The following is a 16,145-nucleotide window of genomic DNA, read 5'->3' as shown; positions in this document are numbered from 1 at the left end:
AACACTAAACTGTAGAAGGGGGCATTGGGCTGAATGAAGGCGCCCTGGTACGTGACTTCCAGGGTGGTAGGGGGTGTTTAATATGTAAGGGAGGGGTGGATAGTGGAGTGGGCTTAATATTAATCATTTTCTGGTGAGAGAGCAGCTTGCTTGACTGCAGATATCTCCAGTTCCTGGAAAAAGATTTCTTAGCTTTGAATGGGATAAAAAATTAGAGTGTCTCATCTGTCAGGAGGTTCTGGGGACTTGGGATTCAGAGTTCAGGAGCCAGAGCAATCCACCAACGAATATATAAAACTGCATATTAGGTGTGTGGAGCTTCAGCAGGGACCAGCTGCTTGAAGTCAGATATCTCTAGTTCCCTAGGGCCGATTTTAAAAAATCTGGTACCCCTGGAAAAAGGGGACCCTCAGCTATCAGACTAGGGCCCTTATACTTCTGGGGCACTTGGGCAAGAGCCCATTGAGCCCATACGAAAAGACGGCCCTGGGCGTCTTCTTTCTTCAGGAGCTCTTCACTGCTCCTCCTCCGCCGTCGGACTGACTCTCCTCCGCCTCGCGCTGACTTATATAAGTCAGCCGGAGGGGGCAGGGCGATGACGCGGCTCGCGGCGGCCATCTTGAATTTCAAAAATGACGCTGAGGCGCCATTTTTTAAACTGGAACCGCTCCGCTGCCAAACTCTGCAGATAAAGGTACATTTCCGCCGCCGCAACCCGCCACCCGCACCACCGCCGCCCGCACCACCGCCGCCGCATCCCGCCGCCTGCACCATCGCCACATCCAGCCGCCCGCACCTCCTCCGCCAGCGTCGCCGACACAGTGATTGACAGCGGATCCAGTGATGGATCCGCTGGCCAATCACTGTGGCCTCACTGACAGGGACGTGCTTTCATAGGTTGAAAGCACGTCCCTGTAGGAAAGCGGCACCTCTAATGGTGCCGCTTTCCCATATATTTTCAATGGGCTTTTACAGCCCATAGCTAGTCCCGGCCCGTGCCCGCCCCCTCGCTCCCCATACTTTCCCCAGTGACAACGGGAGGCACCACGATCGGTGCCTCCCAAACACATACAGAGGGGAGCAATGTAAAGTATAATATTAAGAAGATACATATGACACAGAATATGTGTCATATGCATCTTCTTTGTATTAACTTAATCATTAATGACAGGGGAGGCACTGCCTCCCTTGCCTCCCCTGACTGCACGTCCATGGTGCAGAAATACTTAGATTTGGGTGGTTTATATTGTTTCTGAGCATGGTAAATACTGACTGCCTTATTTTTACACCCGAATTTAGATTTCAGTTTGAACACACCCCACCCAACTCTAACTCTCTTTCCACATTACAAATGCCCCACCCAGGGGCATTTCTAGTGCAGACTCTGTCTGGGCACTAGGGTCCCTAGGGGACCAGAGTCTACAGCGCATGTGTAGTTCACTGTGAAAATAGTGTCGCAGCCATTTTCCCAGTGATTTTCCTACTGCGCCTGCAAGAAACACCAGGAAAATGGCACCATGCCATTTTCCTAGTGATTTCTGTAGTGCTGCTGCTGTGCCACGGGACTCCAGACGGTAAGTATTCAAAATAACGGGTACAGGGTGGGCGGTGTGGACGCCCCTGGACCCCACACACTGCACCCATTATAAATACGCCAGTGCAGTGGCCCCACCTGCAGTGCAACATGGTTTTACCCATTAGCTTTTTTTGTTTGCTTACAAACCTGAATGTTAGGGTCTCCTGCCCTGTGCTGCCACGTCGTCATGGCAACCGGGAGACAAGTGCTAGCGGAGTAACCTGAGCGCAGCTGATACTCCGGTTCAGGTCTTTTGCTGTGCAGTGGTTACAGGCTTTGTGCACGGCAGGGGATCCGGTGCTGGTTTTTGTGCTCACAGTCTGTGAGGTCTGAGTGGGGCGTGGACAGCACCTGCTATATAAACCCTCTTCTCAGGTTAAGCAGATGCTGCTGAATCTTTGTTGGTTAGTCAGTTCCTGAAAGTTAGCCAGTACTGTGTAGCTCTGTATTTGTTTGTTGCTTACTGCAAATAGGCCTTGGGATTTGGTACTACACTCTGCCAATCCAGACCTAGCAGTAAGACTGGAGTCAGTCGTTTAACTTGCTGGGGTTCTTTTGCTACTCTGTGAACTTAGCAAGTTTGCGGCTGTATTCTCAGACTTGCCTGCCAAAATCCTTTCTCACTGTGCAAGGTGTTCAGGTGTCAGTTTAGTGGCAGTAAGCTGAACCAGTGCACTGCAAGTGAGGACTAGGATTGTGGAGACTCTCCTTGTGTCTATTATTCCATCTCTGACCAAGGAGTTTACTGCCACACCCGTTGGTAACCCTTTAGGGTTTTGCTGTTGCCCTTAGCAACGGCATTTCGGGTTCTCTACGTATTAAAACACAACATCTCGCTTCTTTCCATCTGAGCATTCCTAATACTAGGGAGACACCCAGTTTCTTAGCCTCTGGGCTTCTCTGTTCACTTTGTTTTGATTTTGTTACCCTATCACCTTCTGTGTACGTAATGTCATATTCCCCAGTCTGTCTGTGAGTTCATTTGTTTTGCATCCCTCTCCGTTCAGACACCAGTACATTCCTGCAGGCACTGGTGTGCATAACATATTCAGCAGCCCAATACTCCTGTTGAAATTTTGTGGGAATATGGAGCATACCCCTCAAAATACTTTGCAACAGGTGGTCGATCTGGTGCAGGTCTTGAGTCGACAATTTAATGATTTGTCCATTAAAATGCACACCTCCCAGGCCGCTGGCGGAGCTCCCGCAGCAGCAGCACCTTCAGGGGTTAAGGAGCCGAAAGTAAATCTCCCGGATCGTTTTTCTGGAGATCGCTCGCAGTTCTTTTGTTTCAAGGAGAGCTGCAAGCTATATTTCCAGCTTAGGCCTCAGTCTTCTGGGTCGGAGATTCAGCGGGTGGGCATAGTGATTTCCTTGCTACAAGGAGACCCACAGGTCTGGGCATATGGGTTGCAGCCTGACTGTCCGTCGCTTAAAAGTGTTGATGCTTTTTTTACGGCACTGGGCATGTTGTATGATGACCCTGACAAGACGGCCTCAGCCGAGGCTCAGATTTCGATCCTTAAGCAAGGGCGAAGGCCAGTTGAGGTTTACTGTACGGAGTTTCGGAGGTTGGCCCATGATACCCAGTGGAATGACCCAGCCCTGAGACACCAGTACCGAAGAGGTCTTTCTAACCAGATAAAAGACCAACTGGTACAATATCCCTTGCCTGATAGCTTGGATCAGCTCATGCAGTTATCCATCCGGGTGGATAGACGGCTGAGAGAGCGTAGGCTTGAAAGGGAGACCGAGGTTTCCTTCTTTCCCAAGGGAACCTCAGACTCTGAGGAATTTTCAGAGGAGCCTATGCAGATTGGGGCTACCCGCCTCTCCTCGCGTGAGAAGACGCGGAGGAGACAGCAGGGGTTGTGTTTGTACTGTGGGAATAAAGGTCATGTGGTAGTATCATGCCCAGAAAAGCCGGAAAACTTCAGGGCCTGAGGGTGATGGGAAATATCCTGTCAGGCCAGAAGTCAGAATTTCCCAAGAAGACTTTTATCATTCCGGTGACCTTGAAGATCCTCGGTCAAACTGCCAAGACTGAGGCCTTTGTGGACAGAGGGGCCGACGGGGTTTTTATGGACCGCCAATTCGCCCTGAAACACTCTGTTCCCTTAGTACCCTTGGCATCGAAAATTGAGATCTGTGGGTTAAACGGGGAACCATTATCCCAGGGTAAAATTACCTCTTGCACTAGCCAAATTTCTTTGTTTATTGGAGCCACACACTCTGAAAAATTGTCCTTTTATGTGACTGTCTGTACTTTTGCCCCATTGGTGTTGGGGTTACCCTGGTTAAGGGCCCACAATCCTCAATTTGACTGGGTCTCTGGGGAGATTCTTAGTTGGGGTACTGATTGTTTCAGGAGTTGCTTGAGCCTTCCAGTCAGGCTTTCGCAGCTAAGTTTGCCAGGATTGCCAGGATGTTATGCAGATTTTGCGGACGTGTTCTCCAAAAAAGTTGCAGAGGTACTACCTCCCCATCGCACCTATGACTGTGCCATTGATTTGTTGCCGAATGCTAAGCTTCCCAAGAGCAGGTTGTACTCCCTGTCACGTCCTGAGACTCAGGCTATGGCAGAGTACATTCAGGAGAACTTGGCTAAGGGATTTATCAGACCTTCACAGTCTCCAGTTGGGTCGGGGTTCTTCTTCGTGGGTAAAAAGGACGGTTCGTTGCGACCCTGCATCGACTTCAGGGAATTGAACCGTATCACGATTAAAAACTCATACCCACTGCCTCTCATTTCGGTCTTGTTTGACCAGCTTCGTACTGCCACCATTTTTTCTAAGATTGACCTACGCGGTGCGTACAATCTAATCCGAATAAGCGAGGGGGATGAATGGAAGACTGCCTTTAATACCCACTCAGGGCATTATGAATATTTGGTGATGCCTTTTGGGCTCTGTAATGCCCCGGCAGTCTTCCAGGATTTCATGAACGATGTGCTCAGGGAATATTTGGATAGATTCTTCGTTGTATACTTAGATGACATCCTAATCTTCTCCCATTCCCTGGAGGAACATCGGAAGCATATGCGCTTAGTCCTCCAGAAACTCAGAGACCACCGGCTTGGGGCGAAGCTGGAGAAGTGCGAATTTGAAGTTCAGCAAATCGCATTTCTAGGATATATTATTTCCCCAGAAGGTTTCCAAATGGAGGGTTCCAAGGTACAGGCAGTCCTGGATTGGGTGCAGCCCACTAGTTTGAAGGCGCTTCAGCGTTTCCTGGGCTTTGCGAATTTTTATAGACGATTTATCGCTGGATTTTCGTCTATAGTGGCGCCCTTGGTGGCACTCACTAAGAAAGGGGCGGATGTTGCTCACTGGTCTTGTGAGGCCAAAGCGGCTTTTGCCCGTCTCAAAAGGGCATTTGTCTCGGCCAAGGTGCTGCGACACCCAGATCCAGAGCGTCCTTTTGTGGTGGAGGTGGATGCCTCTGAGATGGGTATTGGGGCAGTGCTCTCTCAGATGGGAGTGTCTGATAATCGCCTTCATCCCTGTGCTTACTTTTTCCGTAAATTTTCGCCTGCCGAGATGAATTATGACGTGGGTAACCGGGAATTGTTGGCTATTAAGGATGCACTCGAGGAGTGGAGACACTGGCTTGAGGGGGCTAAGTTTGTGGTCTCAATTCTCACCGACCATAAGAATTTGGCATATTTAGAGTCAGCGAAGCGTCTCAATGCCAGGCAGGCACGATGGGCTTTGTTTTTTGCTCGCTTTAATTTTTTGATAACATATCGCCCTGGGTCAAAAAACATCAAGGCTGATGCGCTCTCGCTGAGTTTTGCTCCAATCCAGGAGACCACCGAGGAGCCATTGCCTATTGTGTCCCCATCATGTATTAAAGTGGGCATTACCCAGGACGTCTTGTCATTAGTCCTTAGAGCACAGGAGCAGGCTCCTCCAGACCTTCCGGTAGGTCTTTTGTTTGTGCCTCCTAGGTTAAGACAGCGAGTGTTCCTGGAATTCCATGCCAAGAAGTCGGCAGGTCACCCGGGTATTGCCAGAACTCGGGAGTTGCTATCTAGGGCGGTGTGGTGGCCCTCGGTGGCTAAGGATGTGGATCAGTGGGTTCGGGCATGTGACATCTGTGCCCGAAATAAGACTCCTAGAGGGGTTCCTGTTGGCCCATTACATCCACTCTCTATTCCATCTAAGCCATGGACCCACATTTCAATGGATTTTGTGGTGGACTTGCCCAAATCCTCGGGGATGACAGCCATCTGGGTTGTCGTTGACAGGTTTTCGAAGATGGCGCACTTCGTTCCACTGGTTGGACTGCCATCGGCCAGATGCCTGTCTGAATTATTTATGCTGCATGTTGTGCGCCTCCACGGGTTGCCACTTGATGTGGTCTCTGACCGCGGATCCCAGTTTGTGGCCAAATTCTGGAGGGCATTTTGTTCCGATCTCCAGATTTCTGTCAGCTTGTCGTCAGGCTACCATCCGCAGTCTAATGGGCAGACTGAAAGGGTGAACCAGTCCTTGGAGCAGTTCCTCAGGTGTTATGTCTCCAAGTGTCAGACTGACTGGGTTGCTCATCTGTCCATGGCGGAGTTTGCCTATAACAACGCGGCTCACTCTGCTACAGGGATCTCTCCCTTCCTTTGTGTGTATGGGCATCATCCTAAGGCCAATTCTTTTGACCCCCTGGACTCCACGCCTGGTGGTTCCTCTGTGGTTTCGGTCCTTAGGGGTATTTGGAGGAAAGTGAAGAAAGCCCTTGTGTCTGTGTCATTAGTGACCAAAAGGGTTTTTGATAAGCGGAAAAGACCCTGCAGCTTCAAATTAGGAGACTTCGTCTGATTGTCTACCAAGAATTTGAAGTTGAGACAGCCATCTCATAAGTTAGGCCCACGGTTCATCGGCCCTTATAAGATCACTAGGGTTATCAGTCCGGTGGCATTTCAGTTAGATCTGCCCCGTTCTTTGGGTATCAATAAAACATTTCATTGTTCCCTTTTAAAACGGGCGATTAGTAATCCTTCTTCCAGTGGAAGACCTTCTCCTCTTCTGATACGTGGCCAGAGGGAGTTTGTTGTTGAAAGGATTCTTGACTCCAAGATGGTTCGGGGTCGGCTGTCATTTTTGGTGCACTGGAAGGGGTATGGCCCGGAGGAGCGGTCGTGGGTGCGCAGTTGTGATCTTCATGCCCCCAGACTGATACGCTCTTTCTTCTCGCAGTTCCCCGATAAACCCAGTGGTAGGGGTTCTTTGACATCTCGTCAGAGGGGGGGTACTGTTAGGGTCTCCTGCCCTGTGCTGCCACGTCGTCATGGCAACCGGGAGACAAGTGCTAGCGGAGTAACCTGAGCGCAGCTGATACTCCGGTTCGGGTCTTTTGCTGTGCAGTGGTTACAGGCTTTGTGCACGGCAGGGGATCCGGTGCTGGTTTTTGTGCTCAGTCTGTGAGGTCTGAGTGGGGCGTGGACAGCACCTGCTATATAAACCCTCTTCTCAGGTTAAGCAGATGCTGCTGAATCTTTGTTGGTTAGTCAGTTCCTGAAAGTTAGCCAGTACTGTGTAGCTTTGTATTTGTTTGTTGCTTACTGCAAATAGGCCTTGGGATTTGGTACTACACTCTGCCAATCCAGACCTAGCAGTAAGACTGGAGTCAGTCGTTTAACTTGCTGGGGTTCTTTTGCTACTCTGTGAACTTAGCAAGTTTGCGGCTGTATTCTCAGACTTGCCTGCCAAAATCCTTTCTCACTGTGCAAGGTGTTCAGGTGTCAGTTTAGTGGCAGTAAGCTGAACCAGTGCACTGCAAGTGAGGACTAGGATTGTGGAGACTCTCCTTGTGTCTATTATTCCATCTCTGACCAAGGAGTTTACTGCCACACCCGTTGGTAACCCTTTAGGGTTTTGCTGTTGCCCTTAGCAACGGCATTTCGGGTTCTCTACGTATTAAAACACAACATCTCGCTTCTTTCCATCTGAGCATTCCTAATACTAGGGAGACACCCAGTTTCTTAGCCTCTGGGCTTCTCTGTTCACTTTGTGTTGATTTTGTTACCCTATCACCTTCTGTGTACGTAATGTCATATTCCCCAGTCTGTCTGTGAGTTCATTTGTTTTGCATCCCTCTCCGTTCAGACACCAGTACATTCCTGCAGGCACTGGTGTGCATAACACTGAATAAGGCCCATAGAGGCAGATTTATTAAGCCTGGTGAAGTGATAAAGTACCAGTAGCGGATCTTGCTACGGGCAAGCAGAATTTTTGCCCAGGGCGCCACCTTCCGGAGGGCGCCGCCGACGTGGCAAGATCCACTACTGGTGCCACCCGGTGCTGTGTAGATGCAGTGCTGTGCGGTGTGCGATTAAGTCATCGTACAGCGCACTGCATTGTGGGAGCGGCACATAGACACTAGAGGTCATAATTGACCTCTAGTGTCTATGCGGTGCTATGGGAGAGTCATCATGACGTCTTTCCCATAGATTTGAGGAGCGGCGCCGGTGGCCAGAGACAGGGCAGCAGCGGTTGGGAAGCAGGAGCGGGGATTAATTTTTTGAAACTTTTTTTATTTTTTTGTAAGCGGCGCAACTAGGGGGCACAACTCTACAGGGGGCACAGTGCTGGGGGCAATACTACTGGGGGCACAACTCTACAGGGGGCACAACTCTACAGGGGGCACAGTACTGGGGACAATACTACTGTGTGCACAGCTACAGGGGGCACAGTACTGGGGGCACAACTACTGAGGGCACAGTCACAGGGGGCACAACTACTGAGGACACAGCTGCAGGTGGCATAACTGACCACGCCCCTTCTCCATGAAACCACACCCCTATTTTTTCCACCCTGGGCGCCACAAGGTCTAGATCCGGCCCTGTAAAGTACCAGCCAAGGAGTTCCTAACTGCCATGTCACATGCTGGGTATGAAAAATAACAGTTAGGAGCTGACTGGCTGGTACTTTATCACCTTCCACTTTATCACTTCACCAGGCTTAATTAGTCTGCCCCTTTGTCTTTAAAGTGCTACATAGCAAGTTGTCACTACAGTATATAGAAAGGACAAAAACAGTAGGCTTTTAAACTGAATATTTAGGCATATCCCAAGAAAAGATCTTGTTTACCTGATGATTCAATACTAGCCAATGTAATGCAAGAAAATCTGCTATTTCAAACAGGGTAATCTTTTCATTTAGGCTTAATGGGCAGTTGCCCAAGGGCCCCAGGAGTCTAATGGTCCCCTCATTCAAGGGTTGTGAGATTTTTTAAAATCGGCTCTGGGGAACCGAAGATATCTGACTTCAAAGCAGCAGTCCTCTACTGAGCTCCCTGATTGGCTGACGGTACCTTCAGTGACAGAAGTCACAGGGGGTCCCAGCATTCGGGGAAAGGGGTTCCATGTTTAAACATGGAACCCCTTTAAGTGCGTGGATCGGGTTTTCGGTTTGATTTTTTATTCAAGTCCGTGGATTATGTCGGATAAGAAGAGGACAGATCTACAAAGGATTGGTTGTAAGTATAATTTTTATTTGACAGGTACCCCCTGGATTCTGCGGGACAAGGGGACCGAGGGGCTCTGTGGGACAATAGGTAAGTATGTGAGTGTGTAAGTGTGCATGTATGTAAAATAAAGCTTTACTGTCACGATGTGTGTGTTGTGTTTTTTGGGGGGTATTTTTTTGTTGTAAAATTACAGGTACCAGCGGGCCCGTTATTTCCCTGCATGTTGGTACTTGTGGTTCTCCAAGTACCAGCTTGCAGGGGAGGCTTGCTGGAACATGTAGTTCTTTAACAATAAAACAATAATCTTATTTTTACACAAAGGCTATCAGCCCGGCACCCACCGCCCAGGGGTGCTGGGGACAGCCTCGGGCTTCATCCCTGGCCCTTGGGTGGCTGGAGAGGGGGGACCCCTTGATTTAAGGGGTCCCCACTCCTCCAGGGTACCCCGGCCAGGGGTGACTAGTTGGGGGTGTAATGCCACAGCTGCAGGGACCAATATAAAAGTGCCCCCCGGCTGTGGCATTATCTCTCTGGCTAGTGGAGCTCGGTGTTGGTTTTAAAAATACGGGGGACCCCTACATCTTTTGTCCCCCGTATTTTTGGAACCAGGACCGGATGCAGAGCCCGGTGCTGGTTATATATATATGGGGGGACCCTACGCAATTTTTCCCCTGTATTTTTACATCCAGGACCGGCTTAAAGAGCCCAAGGCTGGTTATGCTTAGGAGGGAGGACCCCACGCAATTTAATTTTTTTAACCTAAACAGACCCTTTCCCACAGATAACCATGCACGGATCTCACTGATCCGTGCATGACTATCCAAACACGCCAGGAAAAAGCAGGTCTATTTTTTTGGTGCTTTTTTTTTTTTACGATTAGCAAAAAAATACAACTGCACTTGAACATTCAGGGACAAACACCAAAATACGAATGAATAGTAAATTCCTGTGTTGTATGAACAAACAGACACGTTTTACCGATGGTCTATTCATTCGTATTTCTGCCCTCTGCCTTGAAAACCATTACGAATAGCCCCAACACTGCCGATATTTGTGCTTAGTGAATTCCCGAGATGACACTTAGAAAAAATAAATAAACACGGACAAAATCGGGACTTTAGTAAATAAACCCCCTTGAATTCTTTATCATGTTCCTCAAACCATTCCTGAACAATTTTTGCAGTGTGGCAGGGTGCATTATACTGCTGAAAAAGGTCAATGCCATCAAGGAATACCATTGTCATGAAGGGATGTATTTGGCATGTAACAATGTTTAAATAGGTGGTACATGTCAAAGTAATATCCACATGAATAAAAGGACCCAAGGTTTCCCAGCAGAACATTGCCCAGCATCATGCTACCTCTGCCAGTTTGCCTTCTTCTTATAGTGCATCCTTGTGCTATCTCTTCCCCAGATAAACGATGCACACCCACCAGGACATCCACATGATGCAAAAGACAACATGATTAATCAGACCAGGCCACCTTGCATTGCTTCATGGTCCAGTTCTGATATTCATGTGCCCATTGTAGGTGCTTTCAGAGGTGGACAGGGGTCAGCATGGGCACTCTGGTCTGCCGCTACACTGCCGCATAAGCAGCAAGCTGCAATGCACTTATTCTGATACTATCATAGCCAGCATTAAGCTATTCTGTGGAATCAGAACAGATTGGCTAGCCTTCGCCTCCCACATGCATCAGTGAGCCTTGGGCGCACATGAGACTGTTGCCGGTTGACCAGTTGTCCTGTGTTTGGACCACTTTTGTCAGATACTAATCACTGCATATTGGGAACACCCCCCAACACCTGCCATTTTCGAGATGCTCTGTGCCAGTCGTCAAGCCATTACAATTTGGCCCTTGTCGTAGTCACTCAGCTCCTTACGCTTGCCCACTTTTCCTGCTTCCATCACATCAAATTCTAGAACTGAGTGTTCACTTGCTGCCTTATATATCCCACCCCTTGACAGGTGACATTGTCATGAGATAATCAATGTTATTCTCTTCACCTTTCAGCGCAATTTAGTATCAGATAGCTAAGGGGGGCCCTACTGTGTGGCATAATGAGTATAAGGGGTTATACTGTGTTGGCACAGTGTGCAATATGGGGCCATACTGTGTGTTCATAGTGTGCAATAAGGGTCCATACTGTGTGGCCATAATGTGCAATAAGGGGCCTTTCCCCCATCCCACTGTAATCTGATCAATGGGCTCCCAAACTCCCCTTGAATCCAGGTCAAACTCCTGAGCCTAACTTATAAAGCACTTGACTACCCTGATCCACTTACATCTCTAACCCCATTTCTTTTCACACTCTCTCCTTGCTCTGTTCCTCAACACTGCCTTGATTTTCTCCTCTCTTGTCAAAATTTCTCTAGCTCAGCCCTTGACAACCAACAGGAGGCTGGTACTCTACCACCGGCTTCAACCACCAGTGGAAGAGCGACGCTCCAAAGGGAGGCCAGCAGTCTACCACTGGGTCGAGAGAACCTGCCTCGACCACCAGGTTGGGAGCACTGGCCTCGACCGACAGCAGGTGGCCAGAGCTCTACTGCTGGTGTGGGAGCGTTGGCCTCAACCGCCCAGGTGGGAGCACTAGCCTTGACTACCAGCAGGAGGCCAGAGTTCTATTGCTGGGATGGTAATGCTGGCCTCGACCAAGAGCAGGATGACAGCGATGTGCCCCTGGGGCGTGAGTGCCTATCTCAACCTTCAGTGGGAAGCCAGCACTCTACCGCTGGTGTGCTGGCCTCGAACTCCAGCGGGAGGCCAGCACTGTAATGCCAGGGCTGGAATGAAGGCCTCATCCGCCAGCAGGAGACCGGTGCTTGACCAGCAGGGTGGGAGCGAGGGCCTCATCTGCCAGCAGGAGACAGGAAGTCTACCATGCCATCCTTGACTGCCAGTGAGAGGCCGGCGCTCTACTACTGTTTCGGGAGCATATCAACCTCCAGTGGGAAGCTGGCACTCTACCGCTGGTGTGCTGGACTCGAATGCCAGCGGGAGACCGGCACTGTAATGCCTCTGTTGTGTCTGGGGTGTCGCTCTTTGCTCTGGTGCCTCTAGCACACTCTGGTCTGTATCTCAGTATTGAGTTACAGACCAGAAAGTGCTAGAAACACCAGAGCAAAGAGCAACACTTCAGGCAAGAAAGAGGAACTGCACGGGTTGTGAGAGGGTGCTAGAATTAACACTAGCTCTACCACTGCGGCAGGATCACTGGTCTTGACTGCTAGTAGGGGAGCATGCTACCGTCATGCTACCATAGGGATGGGAACGCAGGCCTTGACCACAAGCAGGAGGCTGGAGCTCTGGCCTTGAATGCCAGGGCAGGAGGGTGGAGCTCTACCGATGGGGGAGGCCAGTACTGTACTGCCAGGATGGGAGTGTAGACCGCCAGCGGGAGGCCAGCGCACTACCACTGGGGTGGGAGTCCGTATTCGACCACCGGGTGGAAGCGCCAGTTTTGACCACCAGTGGGAGGCCACACTCTACCGTTGAGGCGGGAGCACTGGCCTTAACCGTAGCAGGAGTGCAGGCATCGACTGCCAGCGGGAGGCCAGCAATGTACCGCTGGTGTGGGAGCACAGGCCTCGACAACAAGGTGGCCAGAAATCTACCGCCAACAGGAGCCTGAACCTCTGCCAATGGGGCGGAAGCAACATCCTCAATTGCCAGCGGTAGGCCGGCGCTATACCACTGGGTGGGAGCGCAGGCATTGACCACCAGCAGAAAGCCAAAACTCTACTGCTGGGACAGGAGTGAAGGCCTCGACCAACAGCGGGAAGCCAGAGCAGTACTGCCTGGGCGGGAGCGTAAATCTCAATGACAAGCGGAAGGCCGGCACACTTTCGCTGGGGTGGGAGCACAGGCCTCAACTGACAGCGGAAGGTGGCGCTCTGCCGCCGGGAAGGTAGCACCAGCCTTGACCACCAGCAGAAGGCTGTCACTCTACCACTGGGGCGGGAACGCAGGCCACGACCACCAGTGGGAGGCCTGGGCTCTACTGCCAGGGTGGAAAATCAGGCCTCGACCACCAGTGGGAGGCCTGGGCTCTACCGCTAGGTCGGGAAGGAGACCGGTGGAAGGCCAGGGCTCTACCGCAGGGTTGGGAATGCAAGATGACTGACAGCAACTGTGGGAGCACAGGTTGTGACCGCCAGGTTGGAGCATAGGTTGTGACCACCAGAGAAAGGTCAGAGCTCTACCATTGTGGCAGAAGCACCAGCCTTGACCACCAGCGGGAGGCTGGTGCTCTACTTCCGGGGCAGGAGCACCAGCCTCGACTGCTAGCAGGAAGCCAGTGCTCTACCACCAGTGTGGGAGAGCAGAACTTAACCACCAGTGGGAGGCCGGCATTATAACGCCAGGGTGGAAACCAAAGGTCTTGACCACCAGCGAGAGGCCACAGCTCTACCACTGGGTCGGAAGTGCCAGCCTTGACCACCAGTGGCAGGCTGGCGCTCTATCACCAGGGCAGCAGAACCGGCCTTGATTGCCAGCAAGAGGCCAGTTCTCTGCCTCAAGGGCGGGAGCGCAGGCCTCAACCGCTATCAGGAGGCCGGTATGCTACCATCGGGCAGGAGTGCCGGTCTCATCTGCTATCAGGAGGACCACACACTACCACTGGTCAGGAGCGCTGGCCTTGACCTCTAGCAGAGTGCAGCAGGAACGCAGGCTTTGACCACCAGTAGGTTAGTGCTCTACTGCAAGGACTGAGGTTCAGGCCTTGACCGATGGTGGAAGCTGGCGCGGAGCATCAGCCTTGACCATTGGGGTGGGAGCGCTAGCATTAACTGACGCGGGATTCCGGCGCTCTTCCGCTGGGTTGGAAGCAGCAGCCCTGACCACCAGTGGCAGACTGGTGTTCTACTGCCCAGGGTGTGTGTTTTCCAGCCTCGATTGCCTGCAGGAGGTTAGTGCTCTACCACAAGGGCCGGAAAATAGGCCTCGACCACAGAGCACCAGTCTCGACCACCGGGGTGGGAGCACCAGCATTAACTGCCAGCGGGATGCCGGCGATCTACTGCTGGGGTGGGAGCATTGGCCTTGACCGCTAATGGGAGGCTGGTGCTTGATCACCGGGGTGGGAACACCAGCCTTCACTGCCAGTGGGAAGCTGGTGCTCTACTGCTGGGGTGGAAGTGCCGATCTCAATCTTCAGCGGGAAGCCAACACTACCTCTGGGGCGGCAGCACCATTCTCGACCAGCAGCCGGAGGCCAGTGGTCTACCACAAGGGCAGAAGCACAGGTCTTGACTACCAGCCAGAGGCCTGCACTCTACTGCCAGGGTGGGAATGCAGGCCTCAACCACCAGCAGGAGGCCAGAGATCTACCACTGAGATGGGAGCTCTGGCCTTGACCGCCAGCGGGAAGTCTGAGCTCTACTGCCAGGTCAGGAACATAAGCCTCAACTGACAGCTGAAAGCTTTATTGCCATGGTGGGAGCGCAAGCTTCATCTGCAGACAGAAGGCCAGCACACTACCAATGGGGCCTCAATCACATTCAGGCAACACACCTTTCAAGAAGATAATGATACCGGTGCCAGCTTCAGATCCTCCCCAGCAAGGATTTCCATACAGCAGCAATTTGGAAGCGGTACCCGGATAAATGAACTCACGATAATACAGTTATACATGCCTGCATTATCGTGAGTTCATTTATCCGGGTGCCGCTTCCAAATTGCTGCTATATATATATATATAAAACATATTACATATGTGTGTGTGTATATATATATATATATATATATATATATATATAAATGAGAAGGATGCGGCACTCCAGGCTTAAATAATTCCACAGCAAGATGGTATTATGCAGCAACGTTTCAGTAGACACACCTACTGTCGTCAGGCATTAAAGCCTGACGACGGTAGGTGTGTCTACTGAAACGTTGCTGCATAATACCATCTTGCTGTGGAATTATTTAAGCCTGGAGTGCCGCATCCTTCTCGTGTATATTTATTCCTTTATGATGGCACCGGCTGCAGATAAGTATTTGCCTTGGGAGTGCCAGACCTTGCATTGAATATATATATATATATATATATATATATATATACATACACAGTGTGTGTAGTGGAATTTCATCTTAGTAACATGTTTATAACAGTCATTAGAATAACCAATCAAATTGACTTTGTAAAAGTTCCTTCCTCTTTCAGTTTTCTAATAAGTGTCCCATAGTAAACTAGCTATTCTTTTCTGCTGTAGATCAGGTATGTGCTGAACTAACTGTGCATGTCCGGCTCTGAAATAGAGCATGAGCACTTAATTTCATTTTTTCAAAATGCGATAAAAAATGCAATAAAATGACCAAAGGTAGAGCGATAATTATCACATTTTTGGGCTTTTATCGTAATCACATTTTCGTTAAAAAAAAAAAAAAGATACATACTTCGAAAAAAAATAAATCGAAAAAGTCACGAAAAACACATGATAAGTGACGAAAAAAATGTTGAAACTTATCACATTTATGATACATCAGCCCCATTGTCTGGCATTGTCAGATATATCCTCGGGCAGCTCTTCCTCTGATGCTTAAACCCATGCTTCAATTCCTTTTGCAGCCCAAGAGGCCACAATAGTGGGTCTATGCACGCACAGCACCTGTAAGGGAGTAAATAAGACTTCAGGCATCCCTCTACACGCTTATCTGTCGGTTCCTTCAGTGAAGTGACAGTGGTGACAGGCAGAGTGGATGACACCACTAGGCGGAAAACAGGAGAATCCACTGGCGTTGAATTTTCTCACTTGTTACATAACTCTACAGGGAGAGGATAGCGAGCCAAGGCCCGTTTAGACAGAGGGAATTTCTTCCCTGGATTAGACCAGGGCTCCTGCCTGATGTCCACCAAATGGTCAGAATGTGGTAATAGATTTTTAACCACTTCTGCCATTTAAACATATCAGTTTTCTTAGCCACAGTAGTGGAATCCTCATCATCAGTGATTTGTAGGATTTGCTTAATAGTAACCATAAGGGCAGGGACATCAATTTGCAATGGAGAATCCTTGTCAGAAACACCTTATTCAGTGTCTGACAGGACAGTATGCTCCCCGTCTTCAGATGAAACATCTGAGAGATTAGTGGATTGTGAG

Source organism: Pseudophryne corroboree, chromosome 6, assembly GCF_028390025.1.
Source record: "Pseudophryne corroboree isolate aPseCor3 chromosome 6, aPseCor3.hap2, whole genome shotgun sequence".
In the NCBI taxonomy this organism is placed as follows: domain Eukaryota; kingdom Metazoa; phylum Chordata; class Amphibia; order Anura; family Myobatrachidae; genus Pseudophryne; species Pseudophryne corroboree.
Note: the sequence above shows the minus strand (reverse complement) of the source record.